The sequence below is a fragment of the Branchiostoma floridae genome, chromosome 5 (genome assembly GCF_000003815.2).
Source record: "Branchiostoma floridae strain S238N-H82 chromosome 5, Bfl_VNyyK, whole genome shotgun sequence".
Lineage (NCBI taxonomy): Eukaryota > Metazoa > Chordata > Leptocardii > Amphioxiformes > Branchiostomatidae > Branchiostoma > Branchiostoma floridae.
Window position 1 is genome coordinate 28,352,828 of NC_049983.1, and position 20,270 is coordinate 28,373,097.

The following is a 20,270-nucleotide window of genomic DNA, read 5'->3' on the forward strand; positions in this document are numbered from 1 at the left end:
CTCGCCTCCTTTGCAGACTTCTAGAGCGGTGTGGTGTTTATCATCTTTTATTACATCTTTTGGGAGCGCTGATTCTCGATTTCCAACGCGGGCTAAGGTCGACTCTTTGCCAGGAAAAGAAGTTTTGCCACACACAGAAACTCCCTTTTCCAGCATAGCAAACCTTGCTTTAGTTAGTCCTTCTTGAAAATCCCAAACGACCGTTTCCCAAAAAATAAATGCTACAGTAACTGCTACAGAAGTCTGCACAGGAGGCTACAAGATTCCACCTACTGAATAAGCTTCACTAACAATGATGTGTGTCGGGGCCGCTGTGGAATTAGATTACTCGCTTCTCCATATAAGGGAGTTTAGTGTTACATCTGGCTTGTCTGTTGCCATGGTGACCACATCCTCTGTGCTGTTTTTCTGTCTCTGGGGCTGGTTGGGTCGCAAAGCAGTATGGGTAAGTCTGACGTCTCCGATGTTGGCAGTCGCAAAAGAAATATTACAATTATTGGGTGGGCCGACTACTGTCTCTTCGCAGCTAGGGGCTGCGACCTCACTACGGGAGGGGCTAAATAGTAAGGGTCTGGAGCGAGCTGCCATTTAACGCTAACTCAGGTAACCTTAAGACGACAGTAGTTGCCCCAGGTGCGGCCATAAGACTGTAGGTTTGAACCACACCAGGAAGGACCCCTAGTCTTTTGGATAGATATGGTGGGTTCTTTAATATGCTAAACGTGTGGCTCTCCTCAAACACGGGGCCTCCATTTAACGTCTTATCTGAGCTGAGGGAAGTGCTTAACCAAATCTGGCTGGGTACTCATTTATCCCGAGCGAAGTGAGGAAAGTCATGTGAAGAGCCTTTCGCAAGGACACAAGATCGGTCGCACATCAGCGGATTAGAACCCAGGACCTCTGGTTCATGGGCCAAACATCCTGCAGTTATGCCAAACGACCCCAAAATAAAGTCTTCAAATGGCATAGTTTCAGTTGGCATGGATTTTGCCAGGTTTGCAGCTTCTAAACTAATCATAAAGGAGTGTCTTAGTGGCTTTTGCCCACCCCCCCTCTGTATTAAGATATATATAGTGTTGAGGCTTATAATTTTACATCATGTGGAATGCAACTCAATAAAAGTTAGAGTTTCCTACTTGACGGAAAAAAGGCAGCGTTTGACCTGACAGTGTATAACGTTACTTTCAGTTATTCTCCTAAGGAGTTTGTCTCTATAGCAGTTATGTAATCTGACACAAAGACAACAGACACAGGTGTGTGGTACCAAAACTGCACATGTTATAAAGTTATATTAAAAAGTTTCAAAGCAAACGCAAATAAAGGATAAACGTAACTATTAAAGCGATCAGTTCTAGTTGTGAGTTAAACAAGACATCACTTCTCTGGATTTAGTACATGATAGTATCTCTTCTCTGTCTTCCCATGGGGACATCTGTGTTTATCTCACAATTATTACCGACACAAAATTCCGCAGCACCTCTACATAATAACACAATAACACAAAATTCCACAGCACCTCTATAAAAGAGTTTAGATTGTTTTTGTCTCAGAAATACTAAATTGTTGGTTACAAATAAGAAAACTGATTCTCACTCTACAGAAAAGCTAATAAAATGCTAAATAATACACCAGTCCTCATATTTCTAACATCCTGGTGTCTTATAAACTAACAATGCTGACCTTATATAACCTCAGTATCAGCAACGTCTAATAAAAATCTACTGGAAGATGAAAAGTTATATCTAGTACAGAAATAAGATTATACACTAGAAACCTACATTTAGAGCCTTCGAACAGAGTAGAATTTGTTAATTCAGAAGATGACAAAGCTAAATGTCAACACAATTATTACTATATAGGCTTGCTAGTAATTTGCACTATTATTTCGTAATACACCACTATCCCACAATGTTTCACAGCCAGCCTCACTGCCTCATCTCATCTTTTCCTTTCTCATATCAGTAAATGCCTTTGACTCTGAAGGTTGTAAGATGCAGATATGGTGGCCACCATGTCAAACACAATTACTGCATAATCCTCGCAAAACATTCTCCACAGAACCCGGAGGTTTTGTCTCTGATGACTGTCACACTGTGGATGCAGCAATGGTACCGTAAAGCTCCTTTCACCGGCATTTTGGGGGTTTTTGTTCAGCTGACAACAGTTTTCCACCTAACAAACTGCATCGATATTATCATGTTGGCATCTAATGTTAAGATATTACTGACATATTGAGTTACAAATGGTCTTTTGTATGTTTGGTCCTTCGCATGATCTGAAACTTGACCAATGTACGACATTCCCTTGTGTGCTATATACTGTTGGAATTGGTTTTCAATCTATTCTTAATGCTGCTATGTTTTCTTGACTAGTTTCTCCATACAAATTGCCCTAGGTTTCCAACTGTTGTCAGCTTTCCTATCTAAAAAGGATGCCATTCTTTATAAGTGAGGGTTCTTCTTCTTCGTCGTGTGAGGGTTGAAATATATCTACTCAATATAGATTTTACATAGGCTACAGAGAACGAGTTGCAATAGCATCCTATTCAAAAACTCTGTACAAGAAGTACAGGCTAGACAGCTACCAGGAAATATTAAGCTAATCACGCCGAGTAGACTTTCATTCAACAGGTTCGCCAGCCAGCAGGCCTTCACAGCTCGTCCCTGCTGGCAGGTGTCTAGGCTGAAAGGGAATATACAAAACATTTATAAGACGAGAAGAACGATATTGATTTTGTTGACGAACAGCAGTTTTTTCTACACAAAATGCCAGCCTAAAATGAATTCAATTTCTTTTTTTTATTACTTATGCGGGAGCGTCTATTAAAGGTCATTAAACTCTGCTGTTTTCCGTGACTGGCTCCCGTAGAGAGATCAGCGGCCGCCTTGCCATAACATGCAACAACCTCGACACTATCTTCACTAGATCAGGCCGTTTTCCCAATAGCAGCATTCCATTCATGGTCAGGGCATTAACTTATCGTCTCCATTACTATCATAAAACGCCGAATGTGCATCATGCAATGTTTCCTAACCTCCACCCACCTGCCTTCCCATCATGCAGTGTTTCCTAACCTCCACCCACCTGCCTTCCCATCATACAGTGTTCCCTTGAATAAGCGTCACCCCGCTCCAAACCTTAAGTACCTTGCAATTGAAGAAGGTTAACCCGCTCCAAACTTGTCTTAGCGTTCCTTAAAGTGCCTTGTAGTGCTGTTGACATACGAACATACAGACCCACAGCATAGCCACTACACCATGGCAACTGAAAACATAAACCTTCTTGGCAAAGGTAATAAGTTGATTACAGCACTTACTGCAGCGATATTTAGCACTAGTGGCCTGTCCAAAAACATTGATGGCAGTGGTTTCCCAGTCAATCACGTTGCCATGTTGACCACAGGGGCCTGTCCCGATCTCAGCTGGAGTCAGCACGCGGTCCCAGAGGTTCACCTGTGACAGTTCTCCGCTGAAGGCTTGGTGCGGCTGGAACCCTCCCCCAACTGTGTCTTGATCCTGTGCAAGGATCCATGTTCCACCGCTCCGAACTTTTCCTCCTGCGTTCAGCCCCGAGCCGGAAGCCTGAAGAACGCCGTCAGTGTAGACCTGCCAGGCTCCACCGGTGCTGCGCCAGGTGACACATACTGCATGCCACTTACCATCCCAAACAGGCAAGGCACCAAAGGCAGTCCGCTTACCTCCAACCCAATACTGGAAAATATGTTTCATGGGAATTAACTGTTATCTTTGAAAATACAGCATATAATGCTAGATTAGTGTTGACAAATAAAATATGAGTGGGGAGTTAGATAGCAGGGGTTTGTGATTGACTACTTACATGGAATTCGCTCCCTCCAAACAGACGAGAAAAGACGAGTAGCTCATTGGCTTGTCCTTGTACAGCATAGCTGACCAGACCTGCTTTAGTCGTGGAGCTCTTGTCGGTGCGCATTTGCAGACATAAAGTAAAACTTCCCAAGTCCTGAGCCAATGTTGTCCCCAGCTTGGCGTAGTTACTGGCGCTTCGTGGAGCCGGAAAGGTTATCTTTTGCAGATAACCTGCCGTAGTTGAAATAAAAACGATGCATCTTTGTTAAGAGTTTATTCAGTTCCATCAAATACTTTCCTCTGAATGTCAGGTTGCAGGAGTTCATAAAAGTAAGGGATCAGGTCTTGCCGTCTCTTTTATGAAACCGTTTAGAATAGGACGGGTATCATCCAGAAGCAGGAACAAGTTCGATTCCTGTGCAAGTACTTTGTCTGGGTTTTGTCAAGTATAGAGAAATGTCAGTGTGTGCAGTTTCTCATTGGAAAAAAGACGCCGGAATATTTGACATGTTGTTATATAAGTTCCCTTTGCTCATGAAATTAACCCGGGGACTTTGGTATCAATTTCAAGTCGTCAGGAAAAGGCCTATCACTCTGTGAGGTTAATTAATGTGATCAAAGTGAACTGTATCAAAAGATCAACACAGATAAATTAACACAAAATGACGTGTTTTCAAAGCCACAGCGTTCGCTGTCACTTTGCAATGCACGAGATACCTACAGGGTTGTAGTGGGCAAAACTGGCAGGTGTGAAAACGCATAAACATTATGCAGGTCTGAGGTCAGTTTTATTGAACAACAGACAGTTGCCACCTATGCAACAGCGTCAAATCCTGACGCAGCGCACGTCGTATCTAAGAGCATAAGGCGTTCTACAATCATCTGCGGTTTGACTGTACCTACACTCACCTGCCTTCCCATCATGCAGTGCTTCCTAACCTGCACCCATCTGCCTACCCATCATGCAATGTTTCCTAACCTCAACCCACCTGCCTACCCATCATGCAGTGTTTCCTAACCTCCACCCACCTGCCTTCCCATCATGCAGGGTTTCCTACCACCTGCCGTCCCATCATGCATTGTTTCCTAACCTCCACCCACATGTCGTCCCATCATGCAGGGTTTCCTAACCTCCACTCACCTGCCGTCCCATCATGCATTGATTTCTAACCTCCACCAACCTGCCTTCCCATCATGCAGTGTTTCCTAACCTTTACCCACATGCCGTCCCATCATGCAGGGTTTCCTACCACCTTCCGTCCCATCATGCAGTGTTTCCTAGCCTCCACCCACATGCCGTCCCATCATGCAGGGTTTCCTAACCTCCACCCACATACCGTCCCATCATGCAGTGTTTCCTAACCTCCACCCACATGCCGTCCCATCATGCAGTGTTTCCTAACCTCCCCCACCTGCCGTCCCATCATGCATTGATTTCTAACCTCCACCAACCTGCCTTCCTAACCTCCACCCACATGCCGTCCCATCATGCAGGGTTTCCTACCACCTGTCGTCCCATCATGCATTGATTCCTAACCTCCACCCACCTGCCTTCCCATCATGCATTGATTCCTAACCTCCAACCACCTGCCTTCCCATCATGCATTGATTCCTAACCTCCACCCACCTGCCTTCCCATCATGCATTGATTCCTAACCTCTACCCCCTGCCTTCCCATCATGCAGTGTTTCCTAGCCTCCACCCACCTGCCTTCCCATCATGCATTGATTCCTAACCTCCTCCCACCTGCGTTCCCATCATGCATTGATTCCTAACCTCTACCCCCTGCCTTCCCATCATGCAGTGTTTCCTAACCTCTACCCCCTGCCTTCCCATCATGCATTGATTCCTAACCTCCACCCACCTGCCTTCACATTATGCAGTATGCCCTACCACCTGCCGTCCAATTGCACCATTCCATGTAAAAATCAAGTCTTGGAAAAGGTACCTTTGATAAACCCAATCCACATTCAACATTGAATTCTCCTAATTTCAATCCCCGTACAAGAAGGCCGCGCGCCCATATAGACCCTGCCGTGTACACAAATGTTTTTCGAGCTATAATTGCATTATCTGAGACATCTCAACGTTTCTAAGGTACCTTTTTTCAAAACAAAATGTTCTCATGTAAATAATGCCATATAAAGTCCTCCAACTTTCCGGTGCTACAATGTAACCAAACCCATGAGATCTGGTGTTGCAAAATGTAACCCATAATGAGCTCTAATAGTTTATTTAAAAAGTGCTATAAAACCAAATGTTCTTACCAATACAAGAGATCCCGTCTCCTGCTGCACATTCGTGGACATCTGTGGATAGAAACAGCACAAGTTAGGCTAACGTCACATTTCCAAACCGGGGCCCGGCCGGGCTGTTTGCGGAAACAAAAAATTAAAGTTTACGCCAATAAATATGTATAAGGCATGTTGTTGAATTATTTTTGGTCTGTCTTGTGTCTTTGTTGTCTTTTATATCATACTTTTCGTTCCCCAATACTGACCGGCCGGGCCCCTTTGTGGAAATATGACGTTACCCTTACCGGCGATAGATAAACCTTTGAGTTTTTGTGTTGTGAAAATAAATCCATTGGAAATAATGTAGATCTGCCAACAATGCTGAATATATAGCAAGATGGATTCCTTGTGAAGAGTTGCCGTACATTCTTCATTAGAATTTGTATGCCTTTATGCAAACGATACTGCTATTTTCTGTTCCAGCAATGACGCTAGATTCATAGAGAACACTAGCGAGCTAGCAAACCTTACCACATGGCTACATTAAAATCGTCTAACACTGAATGTTGCTAAGACTAATACTATTCGACATAAGTGGGAAGCTAAGAGCTGCACCACCTCTGAGAACTCATAGTGCTCAGGAGGCTGTTGAACAAGTGTACCAATTTAGATAACTAGGTGTTCTTCTTGACTGCACTATCCCATAGAACGAACGCATTGACATGGTATGTTCCAAGTTTTCTCAGAGAATAGGTTTGTTAAGGCGCCTCAGATCATGTCTCACTGTCAATATTGCATGTATATTATATGGATCTATGATATGCCACAGCTTGAGTATTGTGACATTGTTTGGGAAAACTGTAATATCACCTAGCAGGGAAAACTGCAAGTCCTTCAAAATCGAACTGCCAGGGTCATTCTACAAATGAAACAACGATCCAGTTTCCAAGAATTACAAACCAGACTCAACTGGAAGTACCCGATGCAACAAAGAAAGGAACACATTTGCGTCATTTTTCCTAACCTCCACCCACCTGCCTTCCCATAATGCAATGTTTCCTAACCTCCATCCACCTGCCTTCCCATCATGCACTGTTTCCTAATCTCCACCAACAGGCTGACTCATCATGCTTCGCTGATATGGAGGCTCTATGCATTGCGCCGTAACTGAGTAAACTAAATGCAGTAAATGCCTACCAGTATATACTTGGACTTCGCACAGGGTCAGTATTCTGGATGATCCGGGAAGACGGACGGCCACATAGCGTCCCCGCATCCCCGGACAGGAGACGGAAATGGACGGCTCGGTCAGGACGATTTGATGGTCACCTCCACACTTGGGGTTCGTGCTGACCTGGTCGGAATCCCCGATGTGGATGTTGAAGGGGTTGAGTCGTTCGGAGCAACAGTCCAGACGGTTGAAGATGACCACCCTGAGATATTGGAGACAGCATCTTGGGTTTTATACTCATTGTATCTTGAACAGAGATGCATGGTCGGACATTGTTAATGACACCTCATACGAGCGTGAACTGAACTATCTTGATGTAGGTTTAAGACATCCAGGTAACAATATACAACTGAAAAGCAGTTACGCAAGTAATTGAACATGGTTTTTGAACTGCCTGAATAACTGCCTTTGGGTGAAAACACACCAAGATGTTCGGAAGAAAATTCATATGACACGCCACATATTTCTGTAAACTTTGAGAGATCTACAGTCACTATCAATGCTGACGACATTGCGACATGCATCTAGAACTTTTCCTTCGTCAAGTATTAATTGACTCATCCACCTGAAGTAGAGCAAAATGCATAGACACATACTGTGCTTAGTAATGCTAACGCTAATAACCACCTAATAAGTACCCACACACACATATTTATTCAAACCTGTCTATAGTGAACAATCAATGAGCGTTGAGAAAATGGCCTGCCTGATGGCTTCTACAGACAGGATTCTTAATGAATGAAGACCTTTATTGCACATTTTTGCCCCACTGAGCTAAGTACAGGTCACATGGCAAGAAACACATGATATAAGTAACAATGGAAACAATCATACACATATATATATGCAGATATGCGTCTTATCTATTCTAGGACATTCGACTTCCTCTCGCTTCTCGGTAATTGCATAAATGTAGCTAGCTAAACTACAAACTTGGCAGATTCTTTGATCTAGAGGAGTGTGGTTATGTCTCCCTGACTCGATTCGTAATGTGTGACAACTGATTCTTAGTTTTGTGATTGTAGATATGTCGCGTACATTAACAATCTTAAGATATCTTTGTTAAAAGATTGTTTTGATAACCTGTATGTTTGTAGTTTATTTTTCGCAGTCGCAACTCTGTTTTAGTTGTGGATTTCAGATAGAAAGGTCCGGAAATAAATGTCCTTTTAACGTTGATAGAGTGATGAAATAATTTAGATGTACTTGAGACTGTTGACTTGGCATTTTGCCAGACGAAAGCATAGCCACATTTCATCAGAAGCCCAACATTTAGCACCTGATGCTTTTAAATCCATTTGGCACAAGAGAACATCTGTTTGAAGGCTGTCAGCTGGCACGTTCTTGCAAAGTCGAATGAAATACTTGATTGTATTTAGGGAGGCCTCCAGATGATTGGGGTACCTCCCTAGTTCTGCCTGTGCTGCGAGATTATTAGCTGTTCTTAGGATATTGAGTGAATGTTTGTAAAAATTTAGATGTACAGATTCAATAGGACAATTTTTGGGACTTTTGAAAGATCCCCATATTTCGGACCCATAAAGTAAGATGGGTTTAATACTCGAAAAGCTTGTTTTTAACACTTAGTGAGGAATCGGCTTTGTCAAGTGACTGTCTGATGGTTACAGACAAAGATTTTAGACCCTTGTTACTCAGATGTTCGTTGTTGGCCTTGAAAGTGCCAGCTGCACTTACCACTTTACCTAGATAACAATATGACATAACAATTTCAATTACATTACCATTAAACAAAAAGAAACAGTTATTTGGTGATCGACCTCCCTTGGTAAAGACAATAATCTTGGTATTTTTTAAATTCACCTTCAAGTTCCAATGTTTACAATATCTTTCTCATCGAACTAGACATGATTGCAAGCCTTGTTGAGACTCGGAAAACAATACCAAATCATCTGCATACAAAAGACACAGTACTTTCCTATTGTGTAAACTAGGAGAGTTGGAACAAAGATCATCAAACTCAAATGTTATATCTCTAATAAGTAAATTAAACAAAGAAGGACTTAAATTACAGCCTTGTCGGACCCCGCAGTTAATTACAAAAAGGTCCTGTAAGGCCGCTGTGGGACCGCGTGGCGCAGTGGCAGCATGTCCGGATCTGCACCGAGAGGTTGCGGGTTCGAATCCGGCTGTCGTGCCACCGATCTTGTGCCCTTGGGAAAGGCACTTAACACGACTTTCCCCACTTTACTCAGGTGAAAATGAGTACCTAGCTTCGGCTAGGAACATCCCTCGGATAGGACGTTAAATGGAGGTCCAGTGTCTGGGGAGAGTCACACCCCACACACGTTAAAGATCCCCCACACGTGCGATGGTGCGGTGTGGATGGAGCAAACCATTCTGTCTGGAGTTGGTGATTCACTACAAATCACCCGGAGGGAGGCCTGGCGAACCCCCGTGTCGGCCATACGGTGATTTACATCATTCACCATGTCCCGGAGAGGAGATAGGCGCCGCCAGGGGACTAAAAGCCTGTTGAGTCAGCATGACAGTTGTCGTGCTGCCCCTACGGCTGATTAATCAGCTTACAGCTGATTAATCAGCTTACGGCTTATTAAAAGGCTATGGGACTAACTAACTAAACTAAGGCCACTGTTGGTTTTAATGCAAAAAATACTTAATTTTTGAGTACATGTTTTTTATGGTCTTTAAACATTTTCCTTGTATTCCAAGATTGTTTGGTTTGAAAAATAGACCTGCTTGCCAAACGGAGTCAAAATTGTTGCTAACATCCACAAAACATGCATAAATGTTGGCGTTTTTGCTTAGGTAGTTGCTGACTAAAGTAGTTAACACAAACCAATTATCAGATGTTCTATAATTTTTACCTAAAACAGTCCTGTTAAAAAGGCTGTACTGTTCTGCATAATTGACACGCTAAGCAACTGATGATTGATATTCCCTGGTAGTTATCAGGGAGTGAGGTACGATATGGCTGAGCAAGAAGCTTTTATACATGGGCTGAGGAACCAATCGTCATGGAAATAATCGCTCTGTAAGCAGGAGTTGAACAGGTGTAGTAATGGGTTCTGTAGGATTTGTTTACCGCATTTCAACATTTCATTCGTTACCATGTCGCTGCTACTAGATTTATTGTTCTTTAGGTTTGAGATTGCCGTGTTTAATTCTACAGCTGTTATCGGATAGTCTAGTGTAGAGTTTTCTACAGGTGTGATAGGAGATTGGGGATGTTGGGGCGTTTATGTAATGATTGGTTCAATTGGAAAATATAATTTGGGAACCTCAGAAAAAAGGCCACATTTACCAGGTGGTGCTTATGTGGTCGTAGGTAATACAGATTTCTGCTTGTGTGCACACGTACAAGTGTGACTCAATTCGTTCAAAATAATTTACTGTAATGACTGATATGTGAACATACTGTACATGCATCCCTACTTACCTGTCAACCGCATATGATTGGCCAAGATCCACCCACCAGGCGGGGCTATCCTCCGGATTAGTGTGTGTGCAGGGGGCAGCGCCGCTCCCGTCTACGGCCAGACTGGCAGGCCAATGGGCAGACCCATGCGTAGTGGTGCTGGTTTGAAACGCTGGCTTCCCCAGGGCGATGTCAACGGCAACGGGGCCCGGCCGGGCTGTTTGCGGAAACAAAAAATTAAAGTTTACGCCAATAAATATGTATAAGGCATGTTGTTGAATTATTTTTGGTCTGTCTTGTGTCTTTGTTGTCTTTTATATCATACTTTTCGTTCCCCAATACTGACCGGCCGGGCCCCTTTGTGGAAATATGACGTTACCCTTACCGGCGATAGATAAACCTTTGAGTTTTTGTGTTGTGAAAATAAATCCATTGGAAATAATGTAGATCTGCCAACAATGCTGAATATATAGCAAGATGGATTCCTTGTGAAGAGTTGCCGTACATTCTTCATTAGAATTTGTATGCCTTTATGCAAACGATACTGCTATTTTCTGTTCCAGCAATGACGCTAGATTCATAGAGAACACTAGCGAGCTAGCAAACCTTACCACATGGCTACATTAAAATCGTCTAACACTGAATGTTGCTAAGACTAATACTATTCGACATAAGTGGGAAGCTAAGAGCTGCACCACCTCTGAGAACTCATAGTGCTTAGGAGGCTGTTGAACAAGTGTACCAATTTAGATAACTAGGTGTTCTTCTTGACTGCACTATCCCATAGAACGAACGCATTGACATGGTATGTTCCAAGTTTTCTCAGAGAATAGGTTTGTTAAGGCGCCTCAGATCATGTCTCACTGTCAATATTGCATGTATATTATATGGATCTATGATATGCCACAGCTTGAGTATTGTGACATTGTTTGGGAAAACTGTAATATCACCTAGCAGGGAAAACTGCAAGTCCTTCAAAATCGAACTGCCAGGGTCATTCTACAAATGAAACAACGATCCAGTTTCCAAGAATTACAAACCAGACTCAACTGGAAGTACCCGATGCAACAAAGAAAGGAACACATTTGCGTCATTTTTCCTAACCTCCACCCACCTGCCTTCCCATAATGCACTGTTTCCTAATCTCCACCAACAGGCTGACTCATCATGCTTCGCTGATATGGAGGCTCTATGCATTGCGCCGTAACTGAGTAAACTAAATGCAGTAAATGCCTACCAGTATATACTTGGACTTCGCACAGGGTCAGTATTCTGGATGATCCGGGAAGACGGACGGCCACATAGCGTCCCCGCATCCCCGGACAGGAGACGGAAATGGACGGCTCGGTCAGGACGATTTGATGGTCACCTCCACACTTGGGGTTCGTGCTGACCTGGTCGGAATCCCCGATGTGGATGTTGAAGGGGTTGAGTCGTTCGGAGCAACAGTCCAGACGGTTGAAGATGACCACCCTGAGATATTGGAGACAGCATCTTGGGTTTTATACTCATTGTATCTTGAACAGAGATGCATGGTCGGACATTGTTAATGACACCTCATACGAGCGTGAACTGAACTATCTTGATGTAGGTTTAAGACATCCAGGTAACAATATACAACTGAAAAGCAGTTACGCAAGTAATTGAACATGGTTTTTGAACTGCCTGAATAACTGCCTTTGGGTGAAAACACACCAAGATGTTCGGAAGAAAATTCATATGACACGCCACATATTTCTGTAAACTTTGAGAGATCTACAGTCACTATCAATGCTGACGACATTGCGACATGCATCTAGAACTTTTCCTTCGTCAAGTATTAATTGACTCATCCACCTGAAGTAGAGCAAAATGCATAGACACATACTGTGCTTAGTAATGCTAACGCTAATAACCACCTAATAAGTACCCACACACACATATTTATTCAAACCTGTCTATAGTGAACAATCAATGAGCGTTGAGAAAATGGCCTGCCTGATGGCTTCTACAGACAGGATTCTTAATGAATGAAGACCTTTATTGCACATTTTTGCCCCACTGAGCTAAGTACAGGTCACATGGCAAGAAACACATGATATAAGTAACAATGGAAACAATCATACACATATATATATGCAGATATGCGTCTTATCTATTCTAGGACATTCGACTTCCTCTCGCTTCTCGGTAATTGCATAAATGTAGCTAGCTAAACTACAAACTTGGCAGATTCTTTGATCTAGAGGAGTGTGGTTATGTCTCCCTGACTCGATTCGTAATGTGTGACAACTGATTCTTAGTTTTGTGATTGTAGATATGTCGCGTACATTAACAATCTTAAGATATCTTTGTTAAAAGATTGTTTTGATAACCTGTATGTTTGTAGTTTATTTTTCGCAGTCGCAACTCTGTTTTAGTTGTGGATTTCAGATAGAAAGGTCCGGAAATAAATGTCCTTTTAACGTTGATAGAGTGATGAAATAATTTAGATGTACTTGAGACTGTTGACTTGGCATTTTGCCAGACGAAAGCATAGCCACATTTCATCAGAAGCCCAACATTTAGCACCTGATGCTTTTAAATCCATTTGGCACAAGAGAACATCTGTTTGAAGGCTGTCAGCTGGCACGTTCTTGCAAAGTCGAATGAAATACTTGATTGTATTTAGGGAGGCCTCCAGATGATTGGGGTACCTCCCTAGTTCTGCCTGTGCTGCGAGATTATTAGCTGTTCTTAGGATATTGAGTGAATGTTTGTAAAATTTTAGATGTACAGATTCAATAGGACAATTTTTGGGACTTTTGAAAGATCCCCATATTTCGGACCCATAAAGTAAGATGGGTTTAATACTCGAAAAGCTTGTTTTTAACACTTAGTGAGGAATCGGCTTTGTCAAGTGACTGTCTGATGGTTACAGACAAAGATTTTAGACCCTTGTTACTCAGATGTTCGTTGTTGGCCTTGAAAGTGCCAGCTGCACTTACCACTTTACCTAGATAACAATATGACATAACAATTTCAATTACATTACCATTAAACAAAAAGAAACAGTTATTTGGTGATCGACCTCCCTTGGTAAAGACAATAATCTTGGTATTTTTTAAATTCACCTTCAAGTTCCAATGTTTACAATATCTTTCTCATCGAACTAGACATGATTGCAAGCCTTGTTGAGACTCGGAAAACAATACCAAATCATCTGCATACAAAAGACACAGTACTTTCCTATTGTGTAAACTAGGAGAGTTGGAACAAAGATCATCAAACTCAAATGTTATATCTCTAATAAGTAAATTAAACAAAGAAGGACTTAAATTACAGCCTTGTCGGACCCCGCAGTTAATTACAAAAAGGTCCTGTAAGGCCGCTGTGGGACCGCGTGGCGCAGTGGCAGCATGTCCGGATCTGCACCGAGAGGTTGCGGGTTCGAATCCGGCTGTCGTGCCACCGATCTTGTGCCCTTGGGAAAGGCAATTAACACGACTTTCCCCACTTTACTCAGGTGAAAATGAGTACCTAGCTTCGGCTAGGAACATCCCTCGGATAGGACGTTAAATGGAGGTCCCGTGTCTGGGGAGAGTCACACCCCACACACGTTAAAGATCCCCCACACGTGCGATGGTGCGGTGTGGATGGAGCAAACCATTCTGTCTGGAGTTGGTGATTCACTACAAATCACCCGGAGGGAGGCCTGGCGAACCCCCGTGTCGGCCATACGGTGATTTACATCATTCACCATGTCCCGGAGAGGAGATAGGCGCCGCCAGGGGACTAAAAGCCTGTTGAGTCAGCATGACAGTTGTCGTGCTGCCCCTACGGCTGATTAATCAGCTTACAGCTGATTAATCAGCTTACGGCTTATTAAAAGGCTATGGGACTAACTAACTAAACTAAGGCCACTGTTGGTTTTAATGCAAAAAATACTTAATTTTTGAGTACATGTTTTTTATGGTCTTTAAACATTTTCCTTGTATTCCAAGATTGTTTGGTTTGAAAAATAGACCTGCTTGCCAAACGGAGTCAAAATTGTTGCTAACATCCACAAAACATGCATAAATGTTGGCGTTTTTGCTTAGGTAGTTGCTGACTAAAGTAGTTAACACAAACCAATTATCAGATGTTCTATAATTTTTACCTAAAACAGTCCTGTTAAAAAGGCTGTACTGTTCTGCATAATTGACACGCTAAGCAACTGATGATTGATATTCCCTGGTAGTTATCAGGGAGTGAGGTACGATATGGCTGAGCAAGAAGCTTTTATACATGGGCTGAGGAACCAATCGTCATGGAAATAATCGCTCTGTAAGCAGGAGTTGAACAGGTGTAGTAATGGGTTCTGTAGGATTTGTTTACCGCATTTCAACATTTCATTCGTTACCATGTCGCTGCTACTAGATTTATTGTTCTTTAGGTTTGAGATTGCCGTGTTTAATTCTACAGCTGTTATCGGATAGTCTAGTGTAGAGTTTTCTACAGGTGTGATAGGAGATTGGGGATGTTGGGGCGTTTATGTAATGATTGGTTCAATTGGAAAATATAATTTGGGAACCTCAGAAAAAAGGCCACATTTACCAGGTGGTGCTTATGTGGTCGTAGGTAATACAGATTTCTGCTTGTGTGCACACGTACAAGTGTGACTCAATTCGTTCAAAATAATTTACTGTAATGACTGATATGTGAACATACTGTACATGCATCCCTACTTACCTGTCAACCGCATATGATTGGCCAAGATCCACCCACCAGGCGGGGCTATCCTCCGTATTAGTGTGTGTGCAGGGGGCAGCGCCGCTCCCGTCTACGGCCAGACTGGCAGGCCAATGGGCAGACCCATGCGTAGTGGTGCTGGTTTGAAACGCTGGCTTCCCCAGGGCGATGTCAACAGCAACGGGGCCCGGCCGGGCTGTTTGCGGAAACAAAAAATTAAAGTTTACGCCAATAAATATGTATAAGGCATGTCACAGGGAGCCAAAAACAAATTAATTCAAGCTGATTGTGATATCCAGCGTTGGAAAGTTAGAAGGGTGTAGCTCTTTCGACTCATGACCTAATCCAAAGCAACAGTCCCCGCGCTATCTTTGTGTGTATCTATCAAATACCGTGGACACAACAAAAAAACGTCGATACTAGATCCCATAAAACGATGCACAGTGCGTGGATTTGACATTTTCCAGTTTGACCCTTGCAACAAGCTTCAAAATGCATAAATGTTTGTTTCTCTTTCGTAGTTTGAAAGGATAAACACGCTTGGGGCACTCCGCGAATACAAAATGGCCGCCTCAGCTGAATTTGTAACAAGAAGCTTTGAAATTTTGATTCAGCTTTTCACTCGTTCTCATTGAAATGTCGAAAATGGCATTTTTTTGGTCGGAAAATAAATCGGCTTTATTTTCACTGAAAACCACTTGGTTGTTTGGGAAAATTCCTCTTTTAACCATAGCCAAAAAACGGCAACTTATTATTTTCGGTCCCATTGGTAATGCATTACAGGGCCTGTAACAAACGTTACTGGTAACGTTTGTTACAACAGTAGACTTTACCCTGTTTTCTTAGAAAGGACTTACCTTATTGACTACATCATTTAGGTATAAATGAATGTCCCTAGGGACATTTAAAAAGTGGGCAGCTTTTGTACACCAGGTCAAATAGAAAGCTTAGACAGCATCGAACAATGGTAACGTTTGTTACAGTCATTTCTGTACAACATTTTGTTGTGCAAGATGGGATACAAATGACAGTCAACAACCCTTTCTTGTTTCTTTAGAAAGCCAGAAAAACTGTACAGCGTCACAACAACGGCCATTTCTAGTCTTATACGTGCATAATATAACCATAGCAACCATCGTACTAGTGGTGGTAACGTTTGTTACAGAATCTGGCGACAGGCATAAACCTCCTCACACAGACTCCAAGATCAGTGACAGGAGCGATCTGACGTGATCGGACAGAGGGCCTGGGTAGCTGGTTTCACCTGCCGAACAATCATTCTGGGAACTGAATTGTTAAATTTTTGGCTACTATTTGAATTCTTCGTTTCTTCTCAGGCGACAGCCATTTTTTAGGGTGTGAAATCCCACCCGTGGCTATAATAATCTTTTAAGCCATCAACCAATACGAATGTTGTGGTGCATCTTTTGTAAAACATTACAGGGGTTGTGGAAAAATGAAGGAACCAGTGATGTTGTCTATAATTTGCTCAATATCAAGGCGTAAAGTCAGGCGACAGCATTTCGACATTTAAATGAGAACGAGCCTTTTATCAAAGCGCTTGGTTTTGGTCAAGCGGTGTTGTTCATTGCCAACTTCACTTAATTCTGAAAAGTTCAACTTTACGAGGAAACTGTACATTACATGTTTCGAGCTATATCTAGATAAACAAGGCAGAATTTGGCCAATAGCCTTGTTTTGACAAAACAAACAACGCCGGAAGGCTCACAATGTCGCCGCAAATTTTGGATCTGGTTTGAGGGGTCCAGACGTTCTAGGGGAAAATGTAACATTGTACATAATTACCTCCATTAAATGTCATGGAGGTTATATTTACCTTTATGAAATGTCATGGAGGTTATATTTTACCCAGCGTTTGTCTGTCTGTCTGTGTGTCTGTGTGTAAACAAGATGACTCAAGAACGACTGGGTGAATTGGTTTCATACCTGGTGTGATGAAAGCTGGAAATGATTAGATTTTGGCCCCCCTAGCGGCTTACCTTGGTACTGCAGCGCAACTTTCGGTTTTGCTATTTCGGTGTTCTGAACATGCTATGGTCACGATTTTTGGGCGTTAGATAGCTCTTGTGCTCAGGAATAAGTGACATAAGTTTTGGGCGACCTAGCGTCTAGTTTTGGGATAGCAGGGGCATTTTTCTCAAAAACTTCTGAAGAGGATAACTCGAAGGGAACAACGGATTTTCATGATTTTTGGTATGTAGGTACCTCAGACAATGTTGTACAAATGAAATACTAATTATGCAAAATAGAATTATGCGTTTTTGTCAAGACATTTCAAAGAGGATAACTGCAGAAAGGATTGAGGGATTTATACACACAGAGTGGAATGCATTTAGCCCCTCAGTTTGTACATGCTAGCAACACTTTTTCTCTATTTCCATGTGAAAGGTTCATTAGTCACAGCCTATTTTTAGGATCATATTATGTTTTGCTAGATGTGTCGTCTATTATGATATGCAATATATATATATATATATATATATATATATATAATGCAAATAGAAGCATGTCTGTTTTTTCAGACTGGTGACAAACGATAAGGAAAAGTGCATTTTATACCTGTGCAGGTGACCCCATCTCCGGCGTACCCTTCGTAACAGGTACAGTTGAATCCCCCGTCTGTGTTAGAACAGGTTGCGTCATCATGGCAGTTGTCTGTGCCATTCGCACATTCGTCGATATCTGTGGATACAAACAACACGCGTTTCCAGTGCTAAATAAACCTATGAGACTTTTGAACGTGAAAATGGAATATAATGGAAGTAATACATGCAATGCGACAAGTACAGACGCACGATACAATCCCTGACGCTCTTACCAGCACACATGACTCCATCTCCACCGTAACCGTCGGTACATTCACAGATGAAGGAACCGTCCGTGTTGGTACAGGTTGCCTGGGCGTGGCAGTTGTGTGTGCCATCTGCACATTCGTCGACATCTGTGGATACAAATTAAACAGCACAGTCACATCACTTGTGCTACATTGTAACTATGCTATGGGACTTAGTGTTTTGATACACTACTCTATTGAAATGATGCAGTCTAATATATATCATAATGTTACGTACATAATTTAGTATAATAGCAACCTCTCATGTAGTAGTAACATTACAAAATAAATGGACCAATGAAAATCTTGGTAAAAGCAGGTAGTAACGCATTCGTCGACATCTGTGGATACAAATAACACAGTCATGTCATCTTTGCTACTATGTGAGTAAAGCTATAATGGTGTATTGAGTTTTGATACGTTACTCAATAAAAATCATGTATTCTTTAAATATATTGTCCAATTCAATGTTCTTACCAGTACAGTTGACTCCATTTCCACTGTACCCTTCAGTGCAATCACATGTAAAAGAACCGTCCGTGTTGGTACAGGTTGCCTGGGCGTGGCAGTTGTCTGTGCCATCTGCACATTCGTCGACATCTGTGGATACAAAGAGCACAGGTTTGTATGTATTATTTGTATACGTATCCAGGACCTCCATGAAAAGCACTGTTAGTCACTGATAGAAGTTTACCCTGGTATAAGAACACAGAGAGAAATAAATGAATAGATAGATTGCCGCTGATGAATAATCCAATGAAACTTCGTAAAAGTTATAACATGGAGGTAATTTACTAAGAAGATGTATTGTCGTTGTCTCTGTCAGCAGGACTAGCCCTTTGTAATAGCCACTGGCTCGTTGAAAAGAGAAACGAAACTTTGATAAGATTCAAATGATGTTTCACAGATAAACAGGGATGATTTAATACTCGGGAAAGAAATATGAGTGAGTTAGAGAGTGAGTGAGTGAGTGGGTGAGTGAGTGAGTGAGTGAGTGAGTGAGTGAGTGAATGAGTGAGTTAGTGGGTGAGTGAGTGAGTGAGTGAGTGGGTGAGTGAGTGAGTGAGTGAGTGAGTTTATTTGCAACATTATAGATGTCTTAGCGGTTTCTAAAGTACCTTGTAGTGCCGTTGACAGACATACAGACCCACAGCATAGCCATTACACCATGGCGACTGAAAACATAACCTTCTTGGCGAAGGTAATAAGTTGAGTACGGTACTTACCGCAGATATATTCATCACTAGTGGCCAGTCCAAACACCTCTATGTTCGTGGTTGCCCAGTCAATCACGTTGCCATGTTGACCACAGGAGTCTGGCCCCACCTCAGCTGGAGTCAGCACGCGGTCCCAGAGGTTCACCTGTGACAGTTCTCCGCTGAACGCTTGATTCGGGTCGAACCCTCCCCCAACTGTTTCTTGATCCTGTGCAAGGATCCATGTCCCACCACTGCGCACTTTTCCTCCTACCTTCAGCCCCGAGCCGGAAGCCTGAAGAACGCCGTCAGTGTAGACCTGCCAGGCTCCATCGGTGCTGCGCCAGGTGGCACATACTGCATGCCACTCACCATCCCAAACAGGCAAGGCACCAAGGGTAGCTACGTTACCTTGTACGAACAACTGGAAAATATGTTTTAAAGGCATTGGCAGTTATCTTGCGGAAATTACACCATATATTGCTAAACTATTATTGAAAAATAAAAGATAAGTGGTGACTTAGTTAACAGAGGTTTGTGATTGACAACTTACTTCGCTTATGCCCCTTCCTTTATTGAGGATGAGTAGCTCATTGTGTTGTTCTTGTACAGCATAGCTGACCACACCTGCATGGCTGGTGGAACTCATGTCGGTGCGCATTTGCAGACATAAAGTAAAACTGCTCAAGTCCTGATCCAATGTTGTCCCCAGCTTGGCGTAGTTACTGGTGCTTCGTGGAGCCGGAAAGGTTATTTTTTGCTGATAACCTGCCGTAATTTACAGGAAAAAAATAATACATCTTTGTTAAGAGTTTATTCAGTTCCATCAAATACTTCCTCGA

At 42.5% G+C, this 20,270-nt stretch overlaps 3 protein-coding genes across 3 annotated transcripts in view; all 3 read right to left on the reverse strand.

The window, feature by feature from the left end:
- The window catches only part of LOC118416894 (neuronal pentraxin receptor-like), a 626,618-nt gene that overhangs the window by 534,649 nt on the left and 71,699 nt on the right, over positions 1–20,270 (reverse strand). The gene's annotated exons all lie outside the window — the stretch shown is intronic.
- The window catches only part of LOC118416887 (uromodulin-like 1), a 388,377-nt gene that overhangs the window by 264,810 nt on the left and 103,297 nt on the right, over positions 1–20,270 (reverse strand). The gene's annotated exons all lie outside the window — the stretch shown is intronic.
- The window catches only part of LOC118416885 (creatine kinase, flagellar-like), a 778,750-nt gene that overhangs the window by 67,094 nt on the left and 691,386 nt on the right, over positions 1–20,270 (reverse strand).